Source organism: Equus przewalskii, chromosome 30 (assembly GCF_037783145.1).
Source record: "Equus przewalskii isolate Varuska chromosome 30, EquPr2, whole genome shotgun sequence".
Taxonomy (NCBI): Eukaryota; Metazoa; Chordata; class Mammalia; order Perissodactyla; family Equidae; genus Equus; species Equus przewalskii.
The window spans coordinates 28079976-28102705 of NC_091860.1; the positions used below are offsets into that span (position 1 = coordinate 28079976).

At 37.6% G+C, this 22730-nt stretch overlaps 1 protein-coding gene across 2 annotated transcripts in view; it reads left to right on the forward strand.

Moving 5' to 3' along the window:
* Window positions 1-21447, forward strand: part of LOC139073271 (aldo-keto reductase family 1 member C23-like) — a 53357-nt gene extending 31910 nt beyond the window's left edge. Inside the window, exons 11-12 of one of the 2 annotated variants that reach the window (XR_011535166.1) lie at window positions 975-1150; window positions 17502-18320. The gene's annotated coding sequence lies outside the window, so the exon portion shown is untranslated. Of the gene's footprint in view, window positions 1-974; window positions 1151-17501 lie in introns of both variants that reach the window. The other variant, XR_011535167.1, reaches the window with a different exon arrangement.
* The last annotated feature ends 1283 nt before the right edge of the window (window positions 21448-22730 follow it).

The following is a 22730-nucleotide window of genomic DNA, read 5'->3' on the forward strand; positions in this document are numbered from 1 at the left end:
GATTTTCAGAAGGAAGAGTGCAATCACCCTGAATCCTAACCCAAGACCTGGGACCACGAGAGTTACCACACAACTCCAGGACAAGCAGGAACAAGACTGCTTCTCAAATCAAGTGTAATGAATCAGAGAAGGAAATCTACAACCATGAAAAAGAACCAAGAGAACCAAAAAATAGGAAAAAAATCACACAAGAAGAAAAAACAAATGAGTAATTTAAGCATGACCATAAAATAATTTGCTTAGCACTCTCAAAGGAATTAAGCAGGGACAAGTATTTATGAAAAGCCAAGGAAACTAAGTAAATAAGAAAAGGCAGATGGGAGAAATAAGTAATTAAAATATTAGTTATAAAAAATGAATTATTTGAATAAAAAGAGGAAAGCCTCAATAGACACAACAGACAGGAGACTACACACAGCAGCTATGAATTTTTATTTAAGTTAGTCATTGTTTTTAGAACCTACTTGATTTCTCTTCATCTAGCAAAGCCATTGACAATGTTATCTTTTGATGACTTCCACGTACAACAGATTGCTCAGTGTTTTTTACCCAGTTAAAATTATTTTGACTATAAACATTTTTGATATTTGCATTCAGTTGTTAAGCCACATTTACAAGTATTTAGGCTGCACTCTTCATATAACTGCTTACAAACTTTAATTCCATGCCTTTTATTCATGGCTACCACTTTTGACTCCTTCTTCTTGGCTTTCTTTCATGAGCCTCCACTTCTGCTCCATAGTGGGAAGCTGAATCAGGCCAATTCAGATTTAACGAGGAAATTCAGTGATTCAGTCACTTCAGGCTTAGAATTTGTCTTCTTTCGAGAACTTTCAAATCAATAAAAATACGTGGGAAGGCAACTGCATGCTCCCTCACTCCTTCCTTTGCTGGCTGTCTTGTTCTAACCAGAAGATAATGGCAGTCCACAAGCTTTGTTTTCCTCTCACGGGTCACTTTTGTGTTCCCCTCAGAACTCATGGACACTTTCAGATGTTGTGTACTCACCTGTAATAAGATCGAATCTCTGGCATTGCCACTGGAACACACAAAATGGGGGACTTTGGAATTATGTCCACAAGGAAAATTCATTAATATTCTCCAGTGACATCTGAGAGAAGGTGAAGAGAAAAATACTCCTTTATTAAAGGTGACTTTGCTGGAAATCTTATAATTCAAACATTAATTCTCCATTTAATAACCTCCTGTGGCCATTTTTAAAGGCAGATACAATGGTTTGGTGACTCACAGCTGACTTTGTAACTTAAATGTGGCTGTCTTGCCAATTACTGTTGAAGTCATCAAGACATCCAAAGGACTCCAGGTGACCACCTTGCTGGCATCGATTTGACTACCATGTTTTCTCCATATCTGTATCTAGTTTGCCCTCATTTATGAAGGCATTCAATGGACATTTTCACATCCTGCTGTGGGTACTTCAGTAGCCTGTCATGTCACACAACCTCTGGCCCTAGGGCTGAAACAGTTAAATCACCACATTTGGTCATTATGTGATCCACATTATCTGGTCACATTATGTGACCACATTTGGTCATTTTTATGGGCCCTGCTTTAGAACAGGTGACCCAAGATCTTAAATCTCTCACAAGTCATTTGCAAAACAGAGGCTGTGCCATTGCCACTCACAAGATTCAAGGGTCTTGGTTAATGTAATGTGGTCCTCTGAAGGGTGAACAATTCCTGAGACCACCAAGCAAATTTTGTTGCTTAGGCCACCTTGAACATGAAAACAGTCACCTGTTTTGTTCAGATGACACTTCCTTGGCTTGTTTCCCTTCAGAGACAACACACATCCTTCTTGTCGATTTTACCACACTTATTTCTCAAATTACTGGGGAGACTGCATCGTTCCTGGGACAATAAGAGGACGCCTTTGTAATAACATATGAGCTGTATGCAGGCCTGGCTCTGGTCTCAGGTTGTGACTTTCCAGTGATGCCCTGGTTGCCATGTATTACCTGGAGTTTATAGACCAAGCTGGACCTTAAGGGGCGCCCATGGGTTTTGTGACTAAAGAGCTGCCACAAGGTGCCTTGTAGGAGACAGCTTAGAAAAACAGATACTTGAGCCTACTGGGCTCCTGAAGACTGAGGTCCTGAGCCCCATTCAATGGTCTGAGGACTCAGATTCCTCTCGTCCATTAGTAAGAGACACTTCACATAGGCCACTGCATCCAGACTAGGAGCCTCCTTGTTTAAATGACAACAGCTCTTTCAGGACAGTCCCAATCTCATGGAGGATGCCTACACTCACGCTCAGCTGCTCACCTGTGACCATGGGGAACATGGAGGCACCCCGTCTGCTAGCCCCCTTGTCAAAATGAGGAGCCCTTTTGGACAGTGGCAGTGACACCATAACATAGAATGGAGCTCACAGGCAAGTGGCATCATTCCACCTGCCTCTAGCACATTGCTGACCAGCATGGGACAGAGGGCTCTGCAGGATTGAAAGGTCTCCATTTGGCCCTCCTAAGATACCTCAAAGAGAAGCCTGAGTTTCCTGTTTTCATTTATTCATGGGAAGCTGCTAATGGTCTTGTGACATGGCCTGGAATGGAAAAAGCATAATTTGATTTTTTATTACAAGGACAATCACTTTCAGCAGCCCACATTTGGCAGGCATTTGTGTATTTTCTCCTCCCATTAGGGTTACCCATGTCTTGGCTCTCTCCCATGCCTGTACACAAGAGGCTTCATTTACTGTCATAGCACACAACCTATCAAAAACTCAAAGAGCTGCACTGGGTAGCCCCGAGTCTTAGGGTCACAAATAGGCCACCCCAACACATCTACTCTGCCCTAAAGCTGGTCATCTGGGTTCATAACAGGCCAACAAGTAGCCTGAGGGGTTGCTGTTGGCCGAGGCTAGTCCCTAGAGCAGGCTGCCTGCCCTGGCTGAACTGGATTAAGGGCCTGTATCAGCCTACCTGGACTAGGTCACAACAAGGGTCAACACCAATGTCTCAGTCTCCAAAGAGGTCTCTCCTCTCACCGAGGTGCACCCAGAGCCCACCAGGTGAGTATCTTTTCACCAAAGGACTGTCAGCCTTCTCTCTGGTGATTTTAGTTTGCTGAGAAAGATGACTTTATGCATGACCCCTTTAAGACCAAGGTCTTTATAGCTTTCCTCCGATAGCTTTTAAGGGGGTAAGCCTGCAGCAGTTATTAGCTATTGAAGCCAGCTAGTAAGACATTCGTCTCAGTTGTGGTGAGTCTGAAGGATGCTTATAGCAGTATTGGCCCCCACTCCAGACCTCACTCCTCCGGGGGGGGTGGGCTGCCTACCTCAGGGTGGCTCCCACCTGACTGGCTGAGAAACTCTGCTGCTCCTGAAGATGGCTTTTTTTCTTTGCAGAAGGAATTTATGCCTCTTCCACCCTAGTCAGGAATATCCCTTGTTGTGGGCGTTCTCTTCATTCAGTTTTCAGTTTTCTATCCAGGGTAATTTTTCCAAAAATAGTCATAACCTGGTTGTGTTCATGGGAGGAGATGAGTTCAGAGTGCCTATGCTGCCATCTTGAGATCTCTACCACGTCAATTTCTTAAAGTACTAGAGAGCCGGCTTTCTTCCAGTGGGCAAACAGCAATAGAGGGCCTTAGGATTAACACACAAGCTGTCTGGTAAGCCTGGTCGCTGGTCCCAGGTTCCAAATTTCCACTGAGGCCCTGGCTGCCACACACTATGCCTGTGGGATTATAGAGACCAGGCATGGCCCTAGGGCCACCCATGGGTTTTGGAATCAAACGGCAGTCACCTTGCACTTTGCAGGAGACAGCTTAGAAAAATAAATACTTGAGCCTCCTGGGCTGTCTTGAAGACTGAAGTCCTGGGCCCCAGCTAGTCACCTCAAGATTCAGATTCCTCTTTGCTATGCATAACAGACCTTTCATGTGGGCAGCTGTGCCCAGACACAGAGTCTCCATGGTTACATAGCAACAACTCCTTCAGAACAGGGCCAAACTCCAGGAAGATGACTTCCCCCATGCTCATCCTTCATCTGAGACCGTAAAGGAGAGGGAGATGGATCCTCTGCCTCCCACCTTGGCAAAATAAGGAGCTCCTTGGGACAATGGCGCAGACACCACTGAAACGAAGAACATAGAAGTTAAAATCTCCCCCAGAGTCAAAAATTTTAGATTAGCTTTACTAACTGCAGCTGTGCATGCCCAGTATAATAAATTGTTTAGAAATAACCAGGTCTTTCTGTTCCTCCTTAGCATATGAGTGAGCTGTCTTTCTTAGGAAATCACTGTCCAGATGACAAGATTCAGTCTCACAAGAGTAAATGCAGGCTGAAAATGAAAATTAACCAGAAAAGTGCAGAAAGTCACAGGAAAAGAAATTCAGTCTTCAAGGCCAAATGTAAGCTGGAGGGAAGGCGTTAACCAGCAAGGCGTCCTGCTCCCCCACCTCTATGTAAAGCCCCAAATAAACACCTTTACCTTTTTTCCCTTCAAAGAGGCAGTTTTGAGTTTTAACTCCCTTCTCATTTGCCTACCTTTTGATAATAAACCTCTTTCCTTACCATAAGCCTAGCATTGCAGGTATTGTCCCTCCTGTGTGATGGTTACACAGACCTGTGTTTTTCTTCAGTAACAATTTGGTGATCCAGTCTGGAGGCTGTTTGCCTGTGGCTCCCTGGCCCTGGTTAACTCTGATTTCCTGGGAAGAAGTCTCACAGCTGCCTAGGGGATTCACCTTCCAGATTATGCTGGATACTTTCCATCTGTCCTGACATCACGGGATCTAAGACTAATTTTCTTCTGGCAAGGAAACAAGCATTAGATTTTCTTTATTTGTTTCTTTGTTTTTGCTTGTGATCTGGAATGGGCATCCTGTTGTTGAGTGTCTTTGTTAAAACTGACTGGGTGTTATTTTTCCTTTCATTTGTTTCCCTCTGCTTCAGGAGTTTTGTTCCAAGTTGTTGGAGTTTTGTCAGAGGGGGGCTCCAATTTTGTTGAAAGGACTAGGTACCTTGCTCAGAGAGAAAACTCTGTGCCCCATTTGTTTTGATTGAGTCACGTCCTTAAGAATGACTGAGTCTTCCTTTTCTTTTCATTTGTTTGCCTCTGTTTCAGGGGTTTTGTCCCAGGTTACTGGAGTTTGTTGGGGGGACCTGATTTCTTGAAAGTACTAATTTGTAGCTCCATTTGTCCTGATACTTGTGTGGAAATGTGAACATGTATAATATGTGTGGGGTGATGACATGATAGGAAACTCAGATGCCATTCCCAGTGGTAGCTTTCTGGGTTATCCTATTACAAAATTGGAATGTTTTCAGTTAAAAACTTGTGAAAAAGGAAAAGACCATATGATCAATTTTAGGGTCCCAGTTTACTCTCGTGCTCTTACAGATCCTAATGAAAATATTAAGTTACCAAAAACTAAAAAGAAGCTGAGAAAAAAAAAAAGGGACTCTTCTAAACAATGTGAAAAATTTTAAAGGGGTTTTTAAGAAATAAGACAGTGGCATGAATATAATAAACACTGAAAGGAGGAAAAGCAAAGAGGAATCAGAAAGGGAAGAGTCACAGGACACATCCCAGTAGGAAAGAAATCTTTAGCTTGTTGTTAAAAAGAAAACTGCGATACATAAAACAGGTATTAATGAGGTAAAACAAAGGTTTTAATAAATGACTGCCCAAGGTTGGGAAGACTCATCAGAAACCTCACTGGTCTCCCAAAGATAAAGGACCTCAAAGAAGTCTATTCTATTCACCCCACTTTGAAAAAACTATTTTTAAAATACCAGAAAGCAGAAATCACAATAAGAAAGATGACCATCAGTTTCTTGGGGCAACAGCTAGGTTCCTCAGCTTGCTAAGATTATAAAGATCAACGTATTTGACCTAATATTATATGAAGGGGTCATGTCAACTTTGCCTGAACACTTTTGGTGAATGCATGTTATGTCTGGCTGAGAATGTTCCCCCAGACAGTATTGTGAAACTAAGACTCGTTAATGGAACCATAATGGAAACTATGATTAGAGGGATAAGAGTTGATAAAATCAAGATAAAATTTTGGAAGAAAAATTTAGTATATTTAAATGAACTTTGTGTGAAATGATGGCCATGCCTTTGCCTGATTGTGTTATAGATTATGTTGTAGGGATAAACATTTTTTCTCACTGTAGAACATTTCCTTTGTCTGATACTGTAACAGCATATAAATCCACTCTTCAGACAATGTTAGTTAAACATGCTAAAGGAGATCTCACATTAAAATGACCAAAATGGGGCAATTTCAGTGTGTTTGTATATGCAATTGGAATAAGCAGGCTAGAAATTAAACAACCAATGGGAAGCCTATTTTATTCTCTTGAGGCTTCCAAATGAAATCAGGAATACCTTACAACCTCTTTAAAAGAAAATACTTAAATAGAAAACACTCCAGATTGGAGGATGTCAGCTGCACCAGCTGCCTTAAAGCTAACAAAACACAGCCAAATCTGCTGCTCCTCTGTCCTCTCTCCCTGAGCTCCCCTACGTTAACACTCCCAAAATTCGTGACCTAAATGTAAGCAACTGAAAATAAGTAAACTTTGGAAATAATTTGCAATAATAACGTCCATTCTGGGGAAGCTTTGTTTCAGATGAGTCCACCTTATGGATCACCCTCAAAAGAGAGGATTCGAAACCTCTCAGACACAATGGATTGCAGTATTTGATTAATATGCAAAAGCTTTTAAAAGGCAAAATTATTTCAAAAACAGCTCTAAAAGGGATCCTTATAGCAAAAACAACAGAATCTTGAATAAAAATCTTTGGCCGTCTGAATAAGTCTATCTCCTAGAAAAACAGTTTGGAGCCAACTATTCTTGAGTTTTGTGTCTGAGATCTGGTTAAAATTTCAAAGATCTCTATTTGTGTCCATCTGTCTCTACATGTATTTGCCTGCCTCAGGTGGTATAATTTATAAAGGAACTCTACTTAATTGGCTCAAAGCAAGTGCTTATATAAATTAATTTTAGATGTAATAAAACCCAACCCAAATGTTTTTCAAGTTGACATGATATAAAATGATCTTTGGTAAATGGAAGCTTGTTTAAGATTTTTGGTTTGGTTATAATAATATGTTTTCATAGTTAGAAACTTTGGATATGATGCAGACATGTTATCTCTTTTACAAAACTTGTCAGTAAAAAGAATAACATAGCAGGGGTCAGCCCAATCGCCTAGTGGCTAAGTTCAGTGCCCTCCATTTCAATGGCCCAGGTTTGGTTCCCAGGTGTGGACCTACACCCCTTGTCAGTGGCCATGATGGGGTGGCAACCCAAATACCAAAAACTGGAAGATTGACACAGATGTTAGCTCAGGGAAAATCTCCCACAGCAAAAATAATACTAATAATAGAAATAATAATAATGCTTTTGAATAATAGCTGATTTTCTTTGATGTCTTATGAAATTTTTGTAGTAAATCTAAATATAATGGTTGGGAACAGTTAAACTAAATAGATGGGGAAATGATAAAAGCTTCTGGGAGAACTTTTTAGAAATAATTGTGTGTTACTGGCTGCGTACTTAAAACAACTTAAGATGATGGCTAATTGCTTCAATGTCACATGAAGTTTTTGTCAGTAATCAAAATGTAATTGTTGGAAACAAATAATTTAGATAGATAAAAATGGGCTAATTTTTTTAAGTATAACATTTATGTTTTATGGTATATTTGCTTAAAAATAGCTTCCAAAATTCTTTTGGTAAATTAAAACTTTAGAGTTTTGCTAAGCTAAATTAAATGATGACATTTCATTGAATATCTGGATCATTCTCCAAATAAGATATTAAATATTGATTACTGAGAATAGATTTCTCTATTTTGGCTTCTTTTTTCAGAGTAACTGAAAAATGCTTGGGTTTCTTGATAAAGGTTTTGTATATGCTGAGAAATTTTCTTTGAGAAAGCATGTATTTCAAGAAAGTCGGTATACATGGAAAGGAAAATGTATATTTTCAGTAAAGTAGATATAAAACAAAGAGATACTTTCATTGTTTTGTTAAGAAACATAAATTTTTCCTAAATTTCTAGGAAAGAAAGCATGTGATAAATTCTGAATATAAAAATTGACAGAAGGCTTGTGGAAGTAAAACCCTGAGGAGTTATAAGCATGATCAAGTTAGCTAAGATTTAAATGAATTTAATTAAGTAAGTTTCAATTTCAAAAGTAAGCTGGTGTAAAATTAGAATTTGTCTTTCTCTGTCTTGAAAGATTCATTTTCTTTAATTATTGGTGTGCTCTTGATAAGGAGGTTATAAAACGTTTTTATTTTTGAGTAAGTCTATGGAAAAGACAGAAATCTATCTTTAGTTAAAATAACTTCCTATGGTCAAAAAGACTGAGGTCACTCTACTAAGTTTTTTTTTACTATTTTCATTGTCACTTTGATTGAATGGATAACTAAGGATTGTCTCCTATTTGATCAAGTGTTTTGAAACTTTTTGATATTTTTGACAAACTTCCCGCAGAATTAGTCTTTCTTTTGACTTAAAAGGAACTTTGAGAATTATGAATTGGCCCTGGGACTTCTCAAATAATTTGTTCTGTCATTCTATGAAGAGAAAAATATTAAATTAATTAGGTTTATTTGGTATATTAAATTACATGGGAAGCATTGTCCAACAGATGATGATAAACCTTATGTTATATTGTGTGAGTAAATGTTATTAGTAATTTTTTTTTAGGAAGATTAGCACTGAGCTAACATCTGCTGCCAATCCTCCTCTTTTTTCTGAAGAAGACTGGCCCTGAGCTAACATCTGTGCCCATCTTCCTCTCCTTTATATGTGGGACGCCTGCCACAGCATGGCTTGACAAGTGCTGCCATGTCTGCACCCAGGATCCAAACTGGCGAACACTGGGCCACCAAAGAGGAACATAACTTAATCACTTTGCCACCCAGACAGCCCCTAATAAATGTTTTTTAAATTCTATAACATCCCAAAATTTCTAATCAGTCCAAGTTTTTACTCACAATTCTAATTATTTTCTCATTGTGCTGCATATCACAGAAATAGGCATGTATCTTTGCCAATTGCCATTTTTAAGTGTTTGTTATTTACAAACAGTTATTCACTTGGTGGTTTTGCAAACACATTTCATCTTCAGAGAGACTCGTGGAAATCACTGTAATACTTGTCTTTAAAATACAGGTTTCTGATAAACTTTCAGATTACAAAACTGAGTAAGGTAAGAAATTATAGAACTGTAATGGAGAAACTGATGGCTTTATAAAACTACTAACAAAATATGACACATTGATTACATAGGATTAATTAAATCGATGAGGTTGATTTTAATTTTTATTACATTTCATTTAAAATATTTCTGAATTTTTAATATTGTGTTTTTCCAGGTTTAAGGAAACTTTTTCTGTTTTATCTTAAGCTACTACAACTTATGGCAATTTGTAAGCAGAATTGAAGCATTTTTGTTCTTCTCCCTACTGCATCCCTCTATAATTTGGAAATTCTAGATGAGTGTTCTTATTACCATGGCAATATAGTTATTTGTGTGAGTTCAATAATAAACTTTTCAACTTATAGCAGGACACCATTGGAAACACTACTTGTATTGCCAAGGCTTTGACTGGGATGTCATATGAGAGAACCATACTTAGGTTAGGATATGACCATACGGCTTTAAGGAACAAGGATTGACTTTATGGAACAAATGAAACCACCTGAAAATATTGGCCTCATACCTTGCTTACAGAGTTCACAGCAACCAAATCGGGTGAATAAAGAAGATCATTTCGCTGGCAGGAGCAAGAGCCTCAGGATAAGGTGAAGACCTCGAAAAGAGAGGAATTCTCCCAAATCTGTAGGTATTGCAGACAGAGTCTGATGACAAGTCCTTGGCTTGTCTTCCCTGGCCTCCAGAAGCCTTTAAAGTTGAATCCGAGATTCCTTTAAAAAGTTCTAGCAATGCAGATTTAAAAGAACATGTAGGATCAATTGCTAATCTTGCTATAAATATGTAAATAATAGGGGCTGGCCCCGTGGCCGAGTGGTTAAGTTTGCGCACTCTGCTGCAGGCGGCCCAGTGTTTCGTTGGTTCGAATCCTGGGTGCGGACATGGCACTGCTCATCAAACCACGCTGAGGCAGAGTCCCGCATGCCACAACTAGAAGAACCCACAACGAAGAATACACAACTATGTACCGGGGGGCTTTGGGGAGAAAAAGGAAAAAATAAAATCTTTAAAAAAATAAATAAATAAATATGTAAATAATTGAGACAACTTTATTGAAACTAGACTTATTTGATAAACCAATGAGTCTTAATTTGGCTATTTTTGGCAAAAATGAGAGTAATTTTAGAGAGAAAAATTTTGTCTCAATAGAAAGTACAATTCACATTTGTTAATGTTGGATTCTGATTGCGTTAATTGTCTGTCAGGTTATGTTTTCTATCTAAACTAGAACAAATTCTGAATTCCTATAGTTTCCTCAAATAACCGGTCCAAATGTATGTTTTCAATTTTTTCCATTCTTTGCACTTGGAATCCTTGAGAACTGGGACAATTCTTTTCACTGAAGCCCTACAAACTGAAGCTGGACAGCTAGGTGTAAACTGAATAGACAGCACCATGATAGCCCACATTTGGACAAGCTTCATGCCTGTTGCTGTAAATTCTCCTGTTTAAATTCATAGTTTCATGCTTACTCAAAGTAGGCCTAACTTTGGGAGACCCTTCTTACGTTTTAAAGGTGATCAACAGAAGACCTGGAGTAAATTCTGAATGGACAAATAAAACCCTGATAGATTGGAAGTTACATTCAGAAGATGGTCTCCTAAAGATAAAGAATGAATCACTCCCAGGTTCTTACCTTAGTTGTTGGACTATTAGCAAGCTACTTGGCTCCATCTTATTTCACTTGAGGTTCACGGATGGCAGGGGAGCTGAATAATTAGAGGGCTGACTTCAGAAGAAAATTCAACAGGTGAAATTCAAATAACATGTCAAATCAGATAGGGAGCAGGGAAGGCCAGGCTGTGGAATACCAACCAGTATATCCTTGATCTCAGTGTCATCAATTTGTGGTCGCTAAAATTCAGATCATTAGGCAAATCCCAATTTGAGGTAGTCACTGGGGTCACCCCATTCTGGACAACCTCCTCAGGGATTGTGAATGATCCTTGGAACTTCTATCCTTGTGGCTCTCAGTAGGGTCACTACATGTGGGTGCAGGAGATCCACCGTGAGAAGAGAGGGGCTACACCTGGATGTTGGGATATATATATAACGAATCCACTGGATGTGTAAATCTCTTTGTTTAGTATTGTCAGCCTGATATTAAATCTTTCATTTATGCACGTGATTGTATTTTCATAAATTTTCATCCATAATTTAAGTTTGAAATTTTGATTACACGAGCCTTTTGCCTCCTTGGTTGAGTTATCCCTAAGTATCTTATTCCTTTTCATGCTGTAGTAAATGGAATTTTCTTTTTTAATTTCCCTCTAATATTGTTCATTGTTAGTGTATAGAAATGTCATTGAAGGGCTGGTCCAGTGGCCAAGTCGTTAAGTTCGTATGCTCCTCTTTGGTGTCCTGGGGTTTCGCTGGTTCATATCCTGGGAGTGAACATTGCACCGCTCGTCAGGCCATGTTGAGGTGGCATCTGAAATGCCACAACTAGAAAGACCCACAACTGAAATATACAACTATATACTGGAGGAATTTGGGAAGAAAAAGCAATAAAAAAAAAGGATTGGCAACAGTTGTTAGCTCAGGTGCCAATCTTTAAAAAAAAAAGTCCTGGCTCTTTCCCCACCCATGAATATCCTAAATAAATAAATAAATAAATAAATAAAAGAAATGTCATTGATTGTGTTGATTTTGTAATTTGCACCTTTGTTGAAATTCTTTGTTAGTTCCAAATTTTGTTGTTTGATCTTTAGGGTTTTCTATATATAAGATGATATCATTTTAGAACAGAGATAATTTTATTTCTTCCTTCCCATTTTAGGTGACATTATTTCTTGTTGTTGTCTTATTTCTATAACTACAACTTCTAATACAATGTTGATTTTGAGTGTCAAAAGCAGGCAAGTGTTTCCCATTATTAATATTAAGGGGAAATGTTTTCAGTCTTTCAACTTCAACTTACTGTTAGTTGTAGGTTTTATATATATGGGCATTGTTATGTTGAGGAAGAATTTTCTCTGTCTAGATGTTTTTGTGTTTTTGATCACAAAAGGGTGTTGAGTTTTGTCAACTGCTGTTTCCGCATAAACTGAGATAATCATGTGGTTTTGCCTTCATCCTGTTAAGATGGTGTATTACATATACTAATTTTTTCATGTTGAACAATCCTTGCATTTCAGGAGTGAATCCTACTGGGTCATGGTGTAAAATCTTAGCATGCTCTTGAATTCAGTTTTCTAGTTTTCTTTTTTTTTGAGAATTTCTGTTCTCAAACTATATGGAAGACCTGTCTTCAGTTGATTTCTCATAGCATCTTTGTCTGGCTTAGTACCAAGGTAATGTGAAACTCATGGAATGAGTTAGGAAGTGTTCTCTCCTCTTCGGTTTTTTGCAAGAGTCAAGGATGACTGTTGTTAATTCTGCCTTAAAGTCTTAGTAGAATTCGCTAGTGAAGTAATCTGATCCTGGGATTGTCTTTATTTTATTTTTTAATTACTGATTCAACGTCCTTAATAGTTATAGGTCTACTCAGTTTTCATATTCCTTCAGGATTCATTCTTTTATTTATGTGTTTCTTGGAATTTAGAATTTCTTCAGAATTTCTCAATTTGTTGGCATACAATTGTCCCAGTAGTCTCCTTTCTATTTCCTTATTGATCTTCTGTCTTTTTCTAATCCATGATTGAAAGCAGGGTATTCAAGTTCCAAACTAGTTTTGTGGTGTTGTCTATTTCTCCCATTTAATTCTGTCAAGGTGAATTTCAATATTGTGGAATTCTGATGTTTGGTACTTACATGTTTACAGTTATTCTATATTCTTGGTGGATTGACTCTTTTATCTAAATATAATACCCTTTTTTATTGCTTGTCACAGTTTTTGTCTTCATTTTTCTTATCTGTTACTGGGTCAGCACACAAGCTCTCTTTTGGTTACTATATATATAGAATATCTTTTAGCATCTTATGCTTTCAAACTATTTGTATCCTTAGATGCACAGCAAGACTCTCATAGACAGCATAGACTTGATCCTGTTTTTTTAATCCGTTCTACCAATCTGTATCTTTTGTTTGGTGGAGTTTATTCACATTTAAAGGAATTAGTAATCAGGAAATATATATGTATTTTTGTATACAACTTAGCACCTTTATTTACTCTATACTTCCTTCATTTGTGTTTAGATATTTTTTGGTAGACACATATATTGATGTCCTTTACATTCTCAATTGTGCATATGTTATTGTAATTTTTTATGGTGAAGATGGGGATTACAGATAATATTGTAAAGTTATAATAATCTATTTTTTTTTAAAGATTGGCACCTGAGCTACCAACTGTTGCCAATCTACTTCGCTTTTTTCTGCTTTTTCTCCCCAAATCCCCCCAGTGCATAGTTGTATATTTTAGTTATGGGTCTTTCTAGATGTGGCATGTGGGACAACACCTCAGAATGGCCTAATTAGCAGTGCCATGTCCGGGCCCAGGATACAAACTGGTGAAACCCTGGGCCGCTAAAGCAGAGCATGTGAACTTAATCACTCAGCCACAGGGCTGGTCCCTAATAATCTATTTTGAATTGATATCAATTTAACTGCAGTGCCATAAAAAAACTTTATTCCTATAAAGCTCTGTTCCCTTCTCCCTGTTAATGTTACTGATGTCACCAATTTCATCTTTATACATTGTGTACATATTAATATAGAGAAATTATTTTCGTGTATTCATCTTTTAAATATTATACAAATGAAGAAATAGAATTATAAACCAAAATTACAAAAGTACATGATTTTATATCTGCCCATATATTTACCTTTACTGGAGGTCTTTCTATGTCTTCAGATGGCTTTGAACTGTCTAGTGTCCTTTCATTTGAATCTGAAAGACTCCTTTTACATTTCCTGTATGGCAGTTCTAATGGTAATCAATTCTTTCAGCCTTTGTTTGTCTAAGACTATCTAATTACTCCCTCATTTTTGAAGGACATTTTTACCGGATATAGATTTCTTAATATACAGTTATTTTTTCTTTCAGCACTTTAGACATATCATCCCACTGGCTTATGTCCTCCGTGGTTTCTGATGAGAAAGGTGTTGATAGTTTTATCCAGGATCACTTGTACCTGATGGCTCATGTTTCCTTTGCTGCTTCAAGATAGTCTGCTGTCTTTGTTTTTCAACAGTTTGAATATAGTGCATGTTTGTGTTACATGAGGTAACTACTCCCATGTTTACTTCTTAGAATTGCTTCATGTCTGAAACCTTAACTTTAACACATCCCACTCCAGTCAATTCTCTTACTCTGCAGGTTCTAATACACCGCAATCCATCAGGTTCTTGATCCATCATGAATTGTAGTTATGGAGTCTGCTTTTCTCCATTTTCATCCTTTCAGCTCCCATAGAAGTTTACACATTCAAACTAGTTTAAATAATAAATTAAACTGAAATTAAATCAGACTCCACTCATTCTTTCCACATCTCTGCTTTAAACAGATTTGCTGCTAGGTGAGGCCTCGGCTTTTCTACCTCTTAGTGTGTCCTTGTACCAGTCATACAGAATAAATGTTTCTACAAGAAAGACAATGACTCTGCTTTTATTAATATGGACCCTTTTATCTGAAGCTAAGTCCCCACACCCACTGGAGATTCTTATGTGTTTGACTGTAGCAAATCAGAAGTATCTTTATGTTTTAATGGCTAACCAAGCAGTTCTAAGTCTGGTCAAGGTCTGAAATGTCTAATCTAAAGAACATCAGGATCTGCCTGTTATTGCAGTAGTCAATGTTTTTGCCTTCCCAACACCCACTGTACTCAAAATGGTTTGTTTAGGTAACTCATGTTAAATCCATTGCCCTTGACATGTGCACATGTAGTCACCTTGGGAAGAGGACTGTGACCCAATCCTGACCAATAGCAAATGACACGAACTGTGCTGGGGTGGGGTTGTAAGAGAGCTTACCTCACTTCTTAAAACAAGTGGCCCCTCTCCTTTGAATGGATATGTCCTGTTGAGATGTGATGACTGAAATTGCTACACCGTCTTCACTCAACCCAAGGATGATGCCAACGCACAGAATAAGGAAGAACCAAGACAATATCAGAGAAGATATCTACCTCCCCCACTGACCCAGACCTGGCCCTTCCTCTTGACTTCTTGTTATGGGTGTAACACATTCGTGGGGGAGCTTAAAGCAATTTTAGATACAGGTTTTTAACTTGGTTATATATTAACCATATCAGCCAAATAAGTTAATAATTTTCTCTTTATAACTCTGTGGACTAGGCCAGGAGTTTCTAGCCAGGAGTTTCACAATCTGTGGAAATTGCTGATTCATCCTCTGAGAGCAGGATCCCCACAGTTTTCTAAGGGTTTCACAATAGTACTGGTTGATTTTAAAATTAAAAAATGATGCAGTGGAAGGAGTGATTTCTAAAAGAGCCTCAGTTTTTCCTTCAATTGTCTTTAAGGCACATTGAGGACACATTTTGTTCTTCAGACAGAGCCCTCCTGACAACATACTGATTGAGGTGGATTTTATTTCAAATTCCATGAGTTATGAATTTCAACAAACACCATGCTTCAAACTTCATAAATATCTCCTTAGACATCTCTGTTTTTCCCCAAATTCCTCCATATCAACAGAACATCTTATCCTATCTCCACCCTCCCTCCTTCCATCCCTCCTCCCATCTCCTGCCTTTTCTGGATTTGGCTTATACAGTCCCTCAAGTCCCCACTCCACACCAATAACCCTAATTAATTTCATATTTTCTCTTTATAGAATGAAAGAACAAATTTCTTACAAGTTCTAGTGCAGACTGGAAATTCTCAAAGTTCCTTTTTAAGTCAAAAGAAATACTTTAATTTGGGGGTAAGTGTGTCAAAAATATCAAACGCTTTTAAAACACTTGGTCAAATAGGAAACAAGGCTTAATTATCCATTGAATCAAAGTAGGAACAGAAACAGCCAAATAAAAATCTTACTGGAGAGACCTCAGTCTTTTTGAACACAGGAAACTATTTTACTAAACACAGATTTTCTGTCTTTTAGATAGACTTTCTCAAAAAGAGGGGAAAAAAACTTTTATAACATCTTTATCAAGAGCAGACCAAAGGTTCAAGAAAATAATCTATTTAATTGAGAGAAAGGCAAATTCTAATTTTACATCAGATAACATTTGATATTGAAACATTTATTTAGCTAAATTCGCTTCAATATTATCCAACTAGATCATGCATAAAACTCCTCAGGGTTTTACTTCTACAAAACTTTTGTCATTTAATTTTTACATTAAGAATTTGTCTCATGCTTTCTTTCCTTTTTTATTTCCTAGTGCTTTAGGACAAATTTATATTTCTTAACAAAACAAACAAAATTAACTCTATTTTTTATACCTTCTTTATTTAAAACATGTATTTTGCTATCTTGTATACACACATTCTGGATGCAATTAAAAACTCTGCTTATATTACCAAGGCCTTGATTTGAATGTCATGTGAGAGAAACATGCATAGACTCAGATATTACCATACAGCTTTGTGGTACAACAATTTATGTTATGGAACAAGTAAAGGCACTTGGAAATAGTGGTCTGGTGCCTTGCTTATAGGATTCCCAGAAGCCTTACCAGGTGAATAAAGAAGGTCACTTTCAGGGCAGCTTCAAAAACCTCAGAGTATTTTGGGGACCTTGAAAAGAGAAGAATTGACCCAAATTGATAGTAGTTTCCAGCAGAGTCTGATGACAAGTCCTTGGCTTGGCTTTCCTGACCATGAGAGGCCTTTAAAGTTCAGTCTGAGATTCCTTATAAAAAGTTCCATCAAAGCAAATTTAAAAGAGCCTATATGATCAATTCTTATTCTTGTTGTGCTTATGTAAATAATTGGCCCAAGTTTATTGAAATTAGACATTTTGCAAACCCATTCCTCTTAATTTTGCTATTTCTGGAAAAAATGAGGGTGATTTTAGAGAGAAAAAATATGTTTCATTAGAAAGTATACTACACAGTTGTGGATGTTGGATGCAGGTTCTGTTAATTGTGTCTGAGTTTTTTGTTTTCTATATGTAAACTGGACTGGACACTGACATCTTCAGGCATCCTCAAATACCTGCTCCAACTTAATGTTTTCAATTTGTTCCATCCTTTTCATTTGGAATCATTGAGAACTGGGACCACCTTTTTCCCTGAAGGCTTGCAAAGTGAAGCTGGACAGCTTGCTGTAAACTGAAGACAGAACATCTTGACAGCCCATGTTTGGACACTCTTCATGCCTGTTTCTGTAAATGCTGCTTATTAAATACCTGGTTTCTTGCTTACACACTATAGGCCTAATTTTGGTAGACACTTCCTACATTCTAAAGATGTCCAAAAGACCTGGAGGGAATTCTGAATGGACAAATGAACCTCTATTAGACCACAAGTTGCTGTTCATAAGTCTCCTAAAGATAAGTAACAAGTGGCTCCTTGGTTCTTACCTTACTTGTTGGACTATTAGACAGCAGGCTACTTGGCTACGTCCTATTTCAGCTGAGGTTCTAGGTAATAACCTTGATTGGTTCACAGGCCTCTTGTCCTCGATTCCCCAAAGATTAAGGTCTATTATGGAGAAGATACTCAAATTTTGGCTGTGCATTTTGTTAATCTTTGTTGTCACCTGTATAATCATAATATGTGGGCATAAGTGTTGTTCCAAAGCCATCATCAGAGGAGTAAAATTTTAGTCATGCAAAGCATATCTCACTCTCCCAAACGGAACCCAAAAGTATTTAAAAATAAATGTGAAAGAATTTCATTACTCTTACCCTGATCTTCACCCTTTTAGAGCAGGAAGTAGTTAGCATGGTCTTCATCCAGATTCCCTGAAATTGACGAATGAGTATAAGACAGTGGGGATTTAAACTGAGAAGGAAGGAACTAAAATCTTCCCTAGAGTGAAACCTTTGAGATGAGCTTTGTTAACAGCGGCTGAGAATACTCAGTATAATCAACTGTTGTTTAGAACTAACCAGGTATTTCTGTCTCTCCTTAGTATACGATCCAGCTGTTTTTTCTCATGAATTCAAGCTGCAGACATCAAGATTCAGCCTCACAAGGCAAAACACACACTGAAGATGAAAACAAACCAGGAAAGTTCCAGATAGTCAAGAGAAGAGTAATTCCATTTTCAAGGTCAAATACAGGCTGGTGAGAAGGCATCGACCAGCAAGGACATATGCTCCTCCACCCCTTCTCAAAACTTCAGCACACACTCCCCCTCTCAAAACTCAAACCCCAGATAAAACCCCTGCTTTTTTCCCTTCAAGGAAGTGGTTTTGAGTTTTAACTTCCATGACCTCATCGGGTGTCCTTTCAATAGTACACCTGTTTCAATACCACAATCCTGGCATTCCAGTAATTGGACCTCCTGTGAATCAGGTAAAGGAAACTCTATGTTCAGTGAAACATTACATGGAATGGAGCTTACAGGCTACTGGTGGCATTCCACTGGCCTCAAGCACATCCCTGACCAGGATTGGACAGAGGGCGCTGCTCAGTTGGCAGGGTTGAAACCTCTCCACTTGGGCCTCCTAAAATGCCCTGAAGACAGACATACTTGAAGTTCATGTTTTTAGTTATTCATGGGCAACTGCTAATGCTCTTGCAACATGGCCTGGGAAATGTAAAAAGGATAATTTTTTAACACAAGGGAAACCTCTTTGAGCAGTCCACATTTGGCAGGCTATGGTGGATTTTCTCCTCTCATTTGGATTACCCGTGTCTTGATTGTCACCCTGTAGGACTGCTACAAGGATAGACCAAGATGAGAAAGAAAAAGGAGGCCTCATGCAGAAGTAAATCTGTTTAAAGGAGAAATGTAGGAAGAATGAGTGGAGTCTGATTTGACTTCAGTTCAGTTTCTTACTTAACCTAATCTGATACGTAAACTTCTATGGGAACTGAAAGGATGAAAAGGAGAAAAAAAAGACTTAGTGATTAAGACTGTCCATGAATCAATGACTTGTTGGATTGAGGTGTAGTAGAAGCTGCAGAGTAAGAGAAGTGATCAGAGTGGAATGTGTTAAAATTAAGATTTCAGAGATGAAGCAGTTCTAAGAAGTAAATGTGGTAGTAGTTACCTTGTGCAGTGTAGGTACAAGTAGAAACTCTCAGGCTGAGGACACCAAAACACTGAGAAGTTTGAGTTGCGTACATGAACAGGGATGATGTCAACGTAGCCTGGAAGGAATTATAAACTTTATAAATTTATAAACATTATACAGATAATGAAGGGAGTGTATGGAGAAGTGGGTTAGTAGAGTCACATTGATGTCAGCCATAGAAGAACAGTCACATGCTTCTCTCTTTACAGGTAATTTAATATGCCCAATGCAATGGGCTCTTGTATGAAGATTTCCTGTTCTAAGCTTTGCCCCAGATATATTACATTCTGAGTATTACATTCTGAATAACCATAGGAAGGAGGCACTTGTTGGGATGAGGTCCAAGTCTTACCAATTCAGAACACAACAAAGCACCTTATCTCTGGTGTTTAGGGGTTGGGTAGGGGGGCTTTGCTTAATTGGTTGAAGTTGTGTGTCTCCGACCTTGGAACTGGCAAGAATGGCAAACCAGCTTACCACTAGTCCCTGCAAAGCCATATCTTTTCTCTTTCACAGGTTGTAGTTCAAGGAACTGACCTTATTTCGTCATCTTCAACAAAGCTCTAATCAGAAATTCCACCTCTTCTATTCAATTAGAAATTATATCTAATACTATTCTACTCTAATTCTTGCATACAGTCAACTAATATTCATTATTTTTAAGGCAGTCCTAAAATATGCTCTTGTCTATATTTAATATTGGAAACACTTATCAATATTGCTAAGGAGGAACAAATCTGTTCTACCCACACTATAATTTCTCAAAAAATAAAGAGAACAGAAACTTTGATCTTTCCTTCTTTTCAGAAATTAAAAGAACAGCCACCAACTCTTCCAAACACATGGAAAATGCACCAAGATTTATGTCTGTGAAAGCATAGAGAATGATAGCAACAATTTTAATATTAATCCAGACATATTTAATATGTTTATCAAAATGATAATAAGTATAGTGTTCCTCATCCCAACCAGTGCTTCCTTCCTACGTGTATTCAGAAGCTAATGCTCAGAATGCAGTGTGACTGGAGCAAAGTTTTGAAAAGGGAATTGTTAGAAAAAACGCCATTGCATAGGGGGATGTTGAGTTATTTAAAACGGAGAAACAGGAAACCTAAAATTGCTACTAGCAACACTATAATTACCCTTGAGTTTGTCTGGAGATTCAGATTTAACAGCATTCTATAGGAAACCTGCCACTTGAATGAATGGCTTAAATGGGACCGATGGCAGGGGATGTGAATAATGAGGGGTGAATGATGGAGAAAATTCCGCAGGTGAAATTCAAATAACATCCACAACGAGAGGGTACAGGGAGGTCAGGCTGTGGAATATCCACCAGTATATTCTTGATCTCCATGTCCTCAATTGGTGGTCTATATAGTTGCGATCATTCTCATGATCCCAAATTTGAGGTAGTCACTGGGGCCACCCTATTCTGGACACCTCCTAACTGATTGTGGAAGATCCTTGGGACTTCTAACCTCATGGCTCTTTATAGGGTCATTACATGTAGTGCAGAAGATCAACTGTGAGAAGAAAGGAGCTATACCTCGCTGTTTGGATACATATAAAGAATCTTTTGAATGTATACATCACTTTGATTTGTGTTCCCATCCTAATATTGTCTTTCATTTATGAACATGATTTTATTTTCATATATTTGTCAATTTTTAATTCTCAAACAATATGGAATATTTGTCTTTAGTTGGTTTCTTATAGTATCTTTGTCTGTCTTTGTATCAAGGTCATGCTGGCCTCATAGAATGAATTAGGAAGTAGTCTTTGCTCTTCAGTTTTCTGCAGAAGTTAAGAACGGTTGTTCATTCTTCCCTAAATGCTTGGTGGAATTCACTACTGAAGCAATCTGGTCCTGGGCATTTATTTGTTGAGACATTTTGGTTACTGATTCAACCTCCTTAAAAGTTATAGTCTACTCATGTTTAATATTCCTTCATGATTCAGTCTTTGTAGGTTACGTGTGTCTAGGAATTTTCCATTTCACTAGGATTCCTCCTTTTTTCTGGTTCACAATTATTCTTAGTACTTTACTTTTCATTTCCTTATTGATTTTCTGTCTAGATGTTTTATCCATTATTGAAAGTGTGATAATAAAGGTTCCAACTAGTTTTGTGTTGGCATCTGTTTCTCCCTTCAATTCGGTCAATGTGGGTTTCATGTATTTTGGAGGTTAGATGTTTGGTACATTTACATTTATAATTGTTCTATATTCTTGGTGGACAGGCCCTTTTATCCATACATAATATCCTTTTTGTTTCTTGTCACCATTTGTCTTAATTTTTTTTTTTATCTGTTACTGGTATAGCCATGCCAGCTCTCTTTGGTTACCATAAATGTAGACTATGTTTCACCATCTTTCCCTTTAAAACTAGTTGTGTCCGTAGATCCAAAGTGAGTCAATTATAGAAACCATATACTTGATTCTGTTTTTTGAAATCCATTCTGCCATCTCTTCCTTTTGATTGGGGGAGTTTATTACATTAAAGGATTATTGATAGGGAAGACTTAGATTTTTATTTTTTTATATATGACTTAAGTCTCTTATTTCCTCCATTACTACCTTCCTTGGCATTTAGAGCATTTTTGTTTGGATGACATGTTTTGATGTCCTTCTTATTTTCAGTTGTGTATATTTTATTGGTATTTCCTTTGTTGTTACCATGGGGATTACAGATAACTTTGTAAAGCTATACCAATCTATTTTGAATTGAGGCCAAATTAACTGCAATGCCATACAAAATCTCTACTCCTAAAGCTCCATTTACCTCTCTCAATTTATGTTATTGATGTCTCTAATTTCATCTTCATACATTGTGTACATTTTAACATAGATGCATAATTAGTTTTATGCATTCGTCTTCTAAATCTTGTGGAAATGAAAAAGTAGAGGTACAAACCGAAAGTCCGAAAGTAGATGGTTTTATGTTTGCCCACATGTTTACCTTTGACTGAGGTATTTATATCTCCATACAGCTTTGAGATATTGTGTAGTTTCCTTTCATTTGAACATGAATGACTCCCTTTACATTTCTTGTCAGTTCCAAGGGTAATAAATTCTATCAGCTTTTGTTTATCTGAGATCGTCTTCATTAACCTCTCATTTTTTAAAGACGTTTATACCTGATATAGAATTGTTGGTTGACAGGTAGGTTATTTCTGTTATAGCACTTTTAATACATCATCTCACTAACTTATGTCCTTATGGTTTCTGATGAGAAATCTGTTGATAATGTTATCCAGGATCCCTTGTACTTACTGAGTCCTACTTCCTTTGCTGCTTCAAGATAGTCTCTTGTCTTTGTTTTTCAATGGTTTGAATATAACATTTGTGGGGGTGGATATCTTTGAGTTTATTCTACTGATAATTCTTTGAATTTCTTGGATTTGTTGATTACTC